The sequence below is a fragment of the Alexandromys fortis genome, unplaced genomic scaffold, assembly GCF_014885135.2.
Source record: "Alexandromys fortis isolate MF-2015 unplaced genomic scaffold, M_Fortis_MF-2015_v1.1 scaffold_30, whole genome shotgun sequence".
Lineage (NCBI taxonomy): Eukaryota > Metazoa > Chordata > Mammalia > Rodentia > Cricetidae > Alexandromys > Alexandromys fortis.
Window position 1 is genome coordinate 165,793 of NW_026067922.1, and position 11,054 is coordinate 176,846.

At 43.2% G+C, this 11,054-nt stretch overlaps 1 protein-coding gene across 1 annotated transcript in view; it reads right to left on the minus strand.

The window, feature by feature from the left end:
* LOC126501293 (broad substrate specificity ATP-binding cassette transporter ABCG2) overlaps nucleotides 1-10,216 on the minus strand; it is a 103,581-nt gene extending 93,365 nt beyond the window's left edge. Inside the window, exon 1 of the mRNA XM_050141898.1 lies at nucleotides 9,727-10,216. The gene's annotated coding sequence lies outside the window, so the exon portion shown is untranslated. The remainder of the gene's footprint in view (nucleotides 1-9,726) is intronic.
* Nucleotides 10,217-11,054: the final 838 nt, after the last annotated feature.

The window sequence follows — 11,054 nt, forward strand, 5'->3', positions numbered from 1 at the left end:
CTATATTCAGTTGTTTCTACAGTGCATATTTTAATGACAAATATGGTACTATGGTAAGAAATTCTCAAAAAATTAAAAATAAAAATAATTTTAAAATATATTAAATACATATTTCCCTCCCATCTTAGGATCACTGAAATTGGGATGAATTTTTCATTATCATTTTACGGTGTTGGCCAAGTGATGCTTGTGACATAGTGTTGTCATTACAAATCTGGACAACAAAAGCATCAGCACCACAGTTTATAGAATGGACATAACTGGCTCAGATGAAAAATGCTAGGAAAAAAATGTGTGTCCCTCTTCACCTTTGAAATCAACCAAATTCCAGAAGGAAGAAGGACAGTCCACAGTATTGCATCCTCAGGTGATTCCCCCATCAAATGAGCATCACAGAGTAGACTTGCATAAATGAAGATGTGTAAGGTACCTCTTGACAATATAATTTTATGGAACCACTTTCTTACAACATATGACTCCTATTTACTGTTTCTGGGTGCTTAGTAGTATAGGTCACTCTACACAACTGTAAAGTCAACTAAAATGTACCCGTGGAGGTCAGCTGACAACCAGTGGGAGTCAAGTCTCCTTCGCAGTGCGGAACTTAAGTGATCAAGCTCAGGTCTTCGGGCTTGGGTGTAAATGCTCTATCTCCTGAGCTATCTAGCTGGTCTCACTTTTGGATTATTTAAGTGGCTGCACAACCAGCAGTCTTAAAGGCAGAAATCAGTATTGACAGTGTATCGAGGGAGAGAGACAGGGAGAGAGGAGAGAAACAGAGAGAATTTTTAGATTCAAGAGAACACAGCAATATGACCATATAACAGCTGGCTTAAAGGCAGAACAGAAACATCTTCCGATATTTACTATTTTCACTCTGTGACTTTGTGCCTGACTTTTAAGACAACTGGAAAGGTTGCCCGTGTCTGTGCCTTAGGGATAGATCCTTTACTGACTTACAAAGACACATCTGTCTCAATAGCCTAAACATGGTGTGCAAGAATATCACCTCATTAAGGTCTATCTCTTAGTCATTTAGAATGCTAATTCACACACAAACTTGCAGCTAAATACCTTCTAAGTGGATTAAAAGTATGTATTAGTTATTTTCTCATGGTTATGATGAAATACTCAACAAGGGAAAGTTAAGGAAGAAAGGGTCTATTTGTTTCAAAGTCCGAGGGTGTAGAGCGTTCCGGAGAAGTCCTGGAAGCAGGAATAGGACACTAACCACACTGCATCTGTCATGCCTGTGTCTCAGACTCCCTAATGAAAACACAGAGCCGATTTTCCCATGTCAATGCAAGAGGGTCTTTGTTTAACAAGCTTAAGCTGGGACCACAAACCTTCAGCACACCAGCACAGCGGGTAAGAAGAGAACTTGGCCCGGGAGTTCAGAAAAAGACAAACTTCTAAAGGGGAAACACCTCAAGTAAGGGATACATGTCTTGGCATCTTGGGATTGGGTAAAGAGGGTACAGAGGAAGAGGATTTCTGAAACCATTAGTCAGTTTTTGTGTGCAAAACCCTAACAAAGAATCATAAATTACTGGCAAGGTATCTGCTAGGGCAGGATGTCTTCAGTCATCTGGACCTCATTCACACCTTAATTGGCTGTCCAGGTGGCTGTCCATTTTAAATTTCCCTATCACAGCACATTTCTGGAACTGAGGTCACCCGTTGTTTTAAAAGAAGTCCCATCTTTTAAGATGGACTCTGTGAAATCGCATTTCAGTGGACTCTTAGGGTCTTACAATCTGTATCCAGGATGTTGGTGCTCACCTTGCTTACTCTTTTTATTCATCTGGGACCAGCCAGGGGAATGGCATCGCCTACATTTAGGGTAGGTCTTCCTACCTACCACAGTCAACCTGATCTAGAGGATCCTTCTGTTATTCAGGATGCTGACAAGTTGACAAATTAATACTAAACATTACAATATGACTTGGTGAAAATATCAATAATCCAATATTTTATTTAGGAGGGCCAAAACAAATTATAAAATATCTTTTTATTTACTTTACTTTTATTTGAGATGCTGTTTTTGTTTTGTATTGTTTAAGTTTTGTTAATTAATTTTATTTTCAAAGTCATGTGTACTTGCATGTGTGTGTGCGTGTGCATGTATGAGCTTGAAAATATGAATGCAGCGCCTGCAGAGTTGTAGTTACAGGCAGTTATATGCAACAGGAAAAGCCATGCATACTCTCAACAGCTGAGTCATCTCTCCGGGCCTTGTTTTTCCGCTTGTTTGTTTTGGTTTTTTTGCTTTCAGGCAGGGTCTCATCCTAATTAGCTGGCCTGAAACCCAGTTTATAGCTCTGGTTGTCCTTGAACTTGTGTCAACACTCCTATCTTGCCCTTCCCATTGCTGGGGTTACAAGCGTGTGCCACTGGTCCGCCCTTTCTGGTTTATTTTCACATGTTCTCCTTGGAAACCTTACCTTTTATCTTCTGCATCGACTCCTCCCATTAACCTGTCTCAGTGATGATGAGATGGTGGAGTATGGTGCGTCAGGTAAAAAGAACAAAAATAAAAATAGTCCAGAAACCCAGCAAATGAATCATCTCTTCATTATAAGTATACAATTTATTTTAATTATATACACATTCTTCTGGCCCCCTTCAGCCTCTCTAGAACTCCCTCCCCTCAACTTCATGTCACATATACACATAAATATGCATGTGTGTGTGTGTGATGAAGGATGTGTGACTATCTCCCCTATTCAACATGAACACGAGCTATTAACGATGAGCCAACAACACCCAAAGCTCCGACTCCTCATAGTTTTGCTTGTGAGACTCGCCTTTACCGGCTGAGCCATCTCTCCAGCCCCAAAGCTCTACTTCGTTTGCTTGACTCTGGCACCCTCTTGTGATTAAAGCATGAAAAGTTTTTATGCCAACACATTTTCCCCAAAGCGTGAGGACATTTCAAATTATGATACTGATTATCCCTAGAGGAGAAACCAAAACAATGTAAAAGATAAACATTCCAAACTGGGCCATCCAACAATCCTCCCAAGTCTCAGCTTTGAATTCCACATCTTTAAACTCTGTCACTGGCTGCTTCGCATGGTTCTTGCCATCTCTGTCACTCTCTAGCACGCCTTTTGTCTCTGTTCTCAGTAACTCACAACACAGACAGACGACTTCCCAACATTCTTCCATTTCAGCAACGTTCTCCCGGGGAATGTCAGAGAATTTGCCATCACCAATCTTGTCTCACTTCCAAGCCATCATATTCCACCCATTCCAGCTCCACTAGTCACCCAATCCCAACAACACCCCGCAGGAACACGCACACCAGTGTTCTCTGTGCTTCGTCCTGTTCAGGTGTCTCTAGTTCCCACGCCTGCTGAATGTTGACAGTCTTTGTTATAGTCACACCCTCTCTAGGCAAAACCCAGTAACTAACTTCACTCCTTTTCATCCCTGCAGCTGAATGGAAGTGGGGAAATCACATAAGAATAATGACTCGTCTAATTTTAAATTCAGCATCAGGAATCCTAATGCCTCACTGTTGTCTACCTACTGATACTGTATGGCTGCTAGCCCTGGCCTCTCTTGTGTGTGTGGAGGCTTACTATGTAACCCAGGCAGGCCTCAATCTCATGATTCTCCTGCCTTTGACTCCCAAGTGCCGAAAGTACAGGAATGTGCAACCACTCCTGCCCTTATTTTCCTATTTCAGTAGTCACCTGATTCACTCACTCCTACTCCCCATGATGTGCCCTTCCACACTCATGATGTGCGTGTAAGTGCACGTGTGTTCATGTATGTGCATGTGTGTATGTGTGATTCTCAGATGATAATGTCACTTACTGGTTTACTGAGAAAACTGAAGCAAAGGGAACTTTTAGACCACTGGAAGTGCCCACCTACCTTTATTATTCTAATGAGAGGAGCTGTCTACTTTTCTATGTAAAGGCCAGGGCAGCTGCTTTGCATCAAATCCCATCTCTTTCTTTGCTCGATGACAACCTTGCTGAAATTAGAGTGGCAGGCTACGTTCTTGGCACCCGGCCGCCCACATGGCTAGCTTATGCCCCGAAATAATTACACGGAAACTGTATTCTTTTAAACACTGCCTGACCCATTAGTTCCAGCCTCTTATTGGCTGGCTCTTACATATTGTTCTAACCCATTTCTAATATTCTGTGTAGCCCACGAGGTGGCTTACCAGAGAAGATCTTAACCTGTGTCTGTCTGGAGAGGGAGAATAATGGCGACTCTCTGACTCAGCTTCTTTCTCCCAGCATCCTGTTCTGTTTACTACACCCACCTAAGGGTGGGCCTATCAAATGGGCTAAGGCAGTTTCTTTATTAATAAGAAATCACTCCCACATCACAACCTTTCTCTCTTCTGTATTACCTTATATGAAGTCAATCGGGGTCACATGCCTCAGCATAAGCATGCTGTTATTTATTTACCTCATTTTCAATATTTCTCTTGATCCCACATTCTCTTTCAACTGTTCTGTTGTTCTGCTTCATTTGACAGCAAAACTGTTTTTTAAAAAATCCTACAAATTCCATCAGCTCTCCAGTCTTGGCCTTGAATTCACTCTACTCAAACGATGAGAATAACGATAAATTGCCGAGTTAAATTTGAGTTGGTTTTGTAAGCAGCAATAGATAACTGAACCACTCCTCAGAGACAGTAACATGGTCCCCTCCGGGGGAGAGAGCTCATCCCTCAAAAAAGCTACAGAACTTGTTAGTTTAAACCTGTAGGACCTGGAGGAAGAGCTAGAGATGCTCAGTCATTTCGGGTTATAACCATCAAAGCCGGGTGTGGCATCAAGTATCTGGAATTCCATCACTAAGGAGGCTGAGTCAGGGTAACAGCAAGGGTAAGCCCAACCTGGGATTCCCAATCATCCAAGCAAACAACAATTAAACCAGTGACATGGGTGCTCTCCCCAAGAACCAAGATTTGGAGTAAAGCACGGTGGTGGAGGAATGGAGGTGGTGCTGACAGCTTGAAAAAGGATAGGTAATAAATGTCCAGGCCCGATGATGTCTGCAACTGAAAAACCAGAAAATCTCTCGCATAATTTAGACAAAAGAGCAACATTTACAGAATAGGTCCAGTATGTTCAGTCTGAAGGGGTACATCTACGAACTTTACTACTCTGGGGTAGTACTGCTATCACTACATTAAAAATTCCTTGATGAGAGTCAGAAGATGTCATACAAAGTAAAAGCACTTGCTCCCAGGCCCAGTGACCAGAGATTAGAAGGAGAGAATCAACTCCTACAAGATGTTCTCCAATCTCCACACATGTTCTATGGCATCTTTGCACACACACCTCAGCATAAAAAAAAAATGAAAAATGAATTGGCTGGGACTGGAGATTTGGCTCAGCTGTTAAGAGCGCTCGCTGTGTAATCATGAAGACCAGAGTTTGAACTGCAGCATCTATGTACCACATTGGACATCTTATGACACCTGGAACCCCCCACTCTGAGAGGGATGAGAAGCAAGAGGATCACTAAGGATTGCTGGCTTCCAGCCTCCTCTAGAGAATGTGAGCTTTACGTTCAGGGAGAGGCCCTGACTCAAAGAAGTAGGCCAACAGTAAGAGAGGACACCTGACACCCTCTTCTGGCCTACATGTACATACGTAGATGTGTACACCCGCACATAAGTGTGCATACACTTACACAGACACATATACCAAAAAATAAGTAAGTCAATCTTTTAAAAATGCTTACTGGGGGCTAAAGAGACAACTCAGCTGAGAAATACTATGACTCACAACCAGGAAATGCTTTGGTGAACCAGATACACAAATGACTTAAACCTGAAGAAGTCTGTGGGTCAGACAGAACGGTATGCGTGACTGATGCGGGGAAAGCGTACCCTCACAAGCTGTTCGAGGCCAGCCGGGACAGCTTCACTGTGAGAGAGCAAGTGATCCAATTTCCAGGTAAGCTAGAGGGAAGAGAGTTTACCAGACTCCTCTGACCTGCTGTGCTCTGGGGCAAGAGCTTATGGGTCATCAGGACTGAGAATCTCCATGTATGTAGGTAGAAAGAAATCCCGGTCTGTGAGGCAAAACTTTAGGGAACCAAAGTATGCCCTTACCTAATACTCAGCCCTAAGTCAGTTCAGAGACTGAGAGTCCACTGAGGGGCATATGTGGGAAGTTTTTCTTTTCCTGTATTGACTCTTTCACAATGCGGTACATATATATTTGTATGTATGTGTGTGTGTATATATAAATACATATGTACATATATATATACTTTTATTATATTTATCCTCCTTATCCTCTCTTACCCCTCTCCCACCAAACCCCTTTGCCTCCCCACGCCTGGTTACTTTCAAGTCTTTGTGTGAGTGAGTGTGTGTGTGTGTGTGTAGCCTGCTGTATTTAATTAGGATTGCTTGTGTGAGCATAGGTGGGAGATTATTAACCAATACAGATAAAACTTGAATCTCAGATTAAAATTACATGGGAAATACTTATACATAAATGGTGTATTATATTCGACAGTCTTACAAAAGAAGCACAATTGTCCCTGGTTGAGAACACTGATAGAAGTTAGTATTATCAATAATTTCATGTGGCTGTGGCGATTCTTAGGATAGATTAGCTCACGGCAGGGTGGAGGTCAGTAGGAGGGCACATCCCCAGAGCCCCGAGTTTAAGCACCAGTACCACCACCCCTCACCAAGCCAGAGAGAAAATCTGGTTTCTGATTTAAGAGGATTAGGCTAATGTCTGTGGATTTGCCTTTGCAATGAGGTTGCCAATCAATGCTGGTCCAGAAATAGTCAACACTTCTAGAGCTTCATAGTTATGGCCTCTAAATTGCCCACCTGACCTGTCTAGGAACAGAAAATATTTCAAGACTCTACAGGTGAGCATACAGGTGGCAGCCCCTGAGGAGTGGCAGCTGGGATGGCAGCAAGCATTAAATGGTTTGCCCTGGACCTGCCCTTCATCAGCCAAGAACGCAGAAACCATGTAAATATGAATCCCAAATCCAAAAATCCAAAACCTGAAGTGCTCCAGAGTCTGAAACTTTTGGTCACAAAGATGCAAGTGTGCTCCCCTTCAGGTTGTAATTACAAAGTGTATGCAGATAACAGAATCTGAATAAATTCTGCACTTGGATTTGAGTCTGATCCTCAGAGTTTAAGGAATAAATGCATGTGTTCACAAGTCTGAAACATGTGTGGCCCCAAGAATCTTGGACAAAGGACAGTCAGTACTGTGTCCCTAAAGAGAATTTCAGTAACTAATACCAAAATAGACAGGAAAACCAACAGCCTCCCCGATTCCTATTTAACTCACCTATTTAGTGGGAACAAAAACCTCTATCAGACTGAAACATCAGCTCCAGAGCAGCACAAGATTAAGATGTTTAACACGGACACACAGCATCTAGTCCCTAGTATGCAACCATTAGTTAACTCAGCAATTGTCTCCTAATCGGAAATCAGACAAGAGGAGGTGGGGTTTGGGGAGACACAATATAAGGATATCTTTATGTCCACTGTAGTGTTCTAAAATGTTGTAGGTTTGAAAAGAATCAAATGGTCCATAACACTCTTTCCCAAGACGTCCTCAAATTCACTCAATGATTCCCTGTCACAAACAGGCTGCAGCAGCAAACGAGGATAGTGTTCGATCTTATAACATGGTTTTCACTTCTCTCAGCGTGCTCTGCCTATCATTCTGGCAGGGCCCCTCATCTACCAACAGCCAAAGCCAATACTAAGCCATCGATGTGATACAACTACCCAGGATGACCAGGTAGTTACCCAGTTTCAGAAATGTGTGCACCCTTCCAATCCAAGGAAACGGCTCTTATTCCTTCCTAGGATAATCACATACTCAGGGTGGAAATTCACATGTCCTACCTGCGTTATTTCCATGCAGTTGAAGGATACCTTTTCTATTGCACATTACTTCTTGGCCTTGCCTCTAAGAGCTAGGGTATTGCCATGTAGTTGACATACCACTGCTTCACATCATACACAAGCCTATGTATGTGGCAAAGCAGGTTTGGAAATGCTCACCTGTCCGCACCATTTACTGTCTACCCCTATCATGACGATAGAGCTGGCTTCATAGGACAGTGAATGAGCTTGTGGAAGGTGCCGTTAAAGTGCAGTGTGGGAAGTTGAGCCATCAGTAACCATTGTGTACAACCAAATGCTTGGCTATGGGAACCATGAGGTGGTTACTCCATCCTCACTCGTCTCCTGACTATGTCTCTAGCAGGAAGCACCGTGCCTTCCTCCACCTCTTTTGCCTTTCTCTCAGTCTCTTCAGGCTTCCTTCAAATGTTTGTCCCGAACACTTTGTTGTCAAACCTCCTTTTGCCCTCTGGAATATCCTTTTTACACTGTATCATATATTGCTTTTCTGCTTGCTTATTATCTATAAGGTACGCTTCAAACAGGCAGGGATTTCTGTCTCCATCTTCTACAGCCCGTGCCAAAGTCAGAGTCATAGCCTCGGACCCAGAGAGTAGACAGCACCTCTGCTTACATCATGGGATGCTTGGCACACTTCTATAAAAGACAGGAAAGTAGATATTTTAGACTTTTGAGCATCAAGTTTCTGTTTTAACGGCTCCTCGCTGGTCTCGTAGCACAAAAGCAGCCCCGGACTGGTAAGTAATTGTGAGACATGTGGAGAGGAAAGATGAACGTATAACCAGAGGAGACACTCAGTCTCCTCTCTGACATGACTAGCCGGGCTTGCGTTACACATGTCTGGGAACTCTTTAACGAGAACTTCTGAATTTAAAGACAACTTCTCACAGGGATTTTTTTTTTCAATGCTCTACATAATCATGTGCTCAGCCAAATCCTGTCATCCTGTCTGTACCTTGCAACCCCTTCTGATGAAGCTAAATCTCTAGAGAGCTGAGCCCTTGTTTACTCAAGGCTGGAACACAAACCACAGCATTGAGATGCAGTGATCCCTTGGAGATTGTAACATGTAGAATCTAGGGGCTGGGGATATAGCTCTGAGGTAGGATACTGGCCTATCACACATGAGTCACTAAGTTCAAGCCCTAGGTAAAATATAATAAATAAATTCCAAAATAAAATAAAAACTTTTGTTTTGTTTTTAGATAAAATTAAAAAATTCTAAGCCAGAATGCAGGGATGCACGCCTTTAACCTTAGCACTCAGGAGGTAGGGTCAGGTAGATGTCTGTGACTTTGAGGTCAGCCTGGTCTGCAAAGCTAGCTGTAGGCCAGCCAGGGCTACACAGTGAGACCATGTCTTTAAAACAAAGCGATCTAGCCACACAAACCAGCAAATAAACAGAATCCCAGACTCACAGCATGACTGAGAATGAACCCAGTGCCTTAAAGATGTTAGGCGAGTATCCAACTACTGGACTACATCTCAAGTTCCTGTTTTTATTGCTTTAATTAGTTAAGTCTGTTCTTTGCTGATTACGTACACATAACCAACACACTCTGATTACTCTTAAGCCACCTTTATCCTATTTTTAATAAGTTCCTCAGGTGATTCATACCCACAGTGAAATGTAAAAAGTACAGATTTAATCACATTTGTCAAAGCACAAGTAAAGAAAAATCGTTTCTACAAAACGGGTCGGGAGTGCAGCTCAGTGTCAGACCATTTGCAAGGCGCGCACAAGGTCCTAGGTTTGACCTCTGATAGCAGAAAAAACAAAAACAAAAACAAACAAACAAACAAACAAAAAAAAACCGACGACTTACCTCAACTACGCAGGGTGAGTGATGTCAAACGAAAGTAGCCCAAACCTCAGACAGAGGCGGGAGTGAAATCCAGTAAGATTGCACGCGGGAGCAAGACCTCAACCCAGATCTATGTCTGCCACACAGACAAAAGGCACCTCAAGAGCAGAGTCCACGCTTGCTTGCAGGGGAGTTGAGGGAAAGTTTGGGGGGAAAACTTGTCGGTGCCCCACCTTGTTAAGTTTTGTTCCAAGAGACAGGCAAAATCGAGAATTTACAAACATTTAGCTTCGAGGAAATTTATAAATTTCCTCAGTTAATTTCAGGACGAAAAGAGAATCTCTGTTAGCTGCTCATGCTGAATCAAGAAAGAAATGTGGATTCAAACTGAAGACATGAATACTATCAGCTTGGGACCTTCTCTTGAAGTTGTCGGCAAGACTGGAGAAGGAAATCCAGCCAGAGAGATCTTTTTATATCTTGTTCTCTGGGCGGCAGCATCTCCAGCCCTAACAGCAGCTGTCCTTTAGAACCGAAGAGTAAAAACCTATTCCGGCAAAGCCCCCCTTTCCCCACCCCTGGCTCCCACCCCACCCCGCCCCCATCCTGCGTGCGAGCGCGTAAACTTCCTGTCTTTTAGCTCCTAGGAAAGGGGCTTCTCCTTTTACAGGCTTTGCTTTTTTTTTGTTGTTGTTGTTGAAAAACCACGCAAGCAGGAAGATGATACAGTTGAAAAGGAAGCAAGCAAAACCAGAGTTCGGTTCCGCTGCAAGGCCCACCAGAGATTTAAAGAGGGAAGGCAAGCTGCATGCGGAGTGTGAAGCAAGGCAGGCTTTTCCTAAACAAAAGCACCAACGGATGGTCAGACGGCGCTGACGGATTTCTGAAATGTCTGAAGTTACTTCAGGCAGCTGAATGAGTAAAGAAATAACCGTTTATTTTATTTTCAGGAATAAGCAGAACGTTTTTATAGCAGTGGTACAGAAAGCAAAAGGTCATTTAATGCAGCACGAAGCTGCTCAATCTAACCTAGCACGGGGCTCTAGCAGCCCGAGCGGGCCAGAGTGAGTCACCCAGTGTAAGACTACTAGAAGACCCCATGTAAAAAGCAAAGAAGCATACCATGGAATGTTAGGAATATTTCCTAACGCGAGCTCCCTATCGACGCAAAATTCCCAATCAAGCCAAATTAAGAAATATCCAGGTTTAATGGGAGTTCTGCTCTCGGGTGGCCCTGAGAGGGAACCGGGAAGCCCGGGAAGCCTTGCAAACAGGACCACTGGGAGGAAGAAAGGAAGACCATGTGTTCCCCTTTTGGGAGCTCGTTTAAATACCCTGGGGAGTGGTCC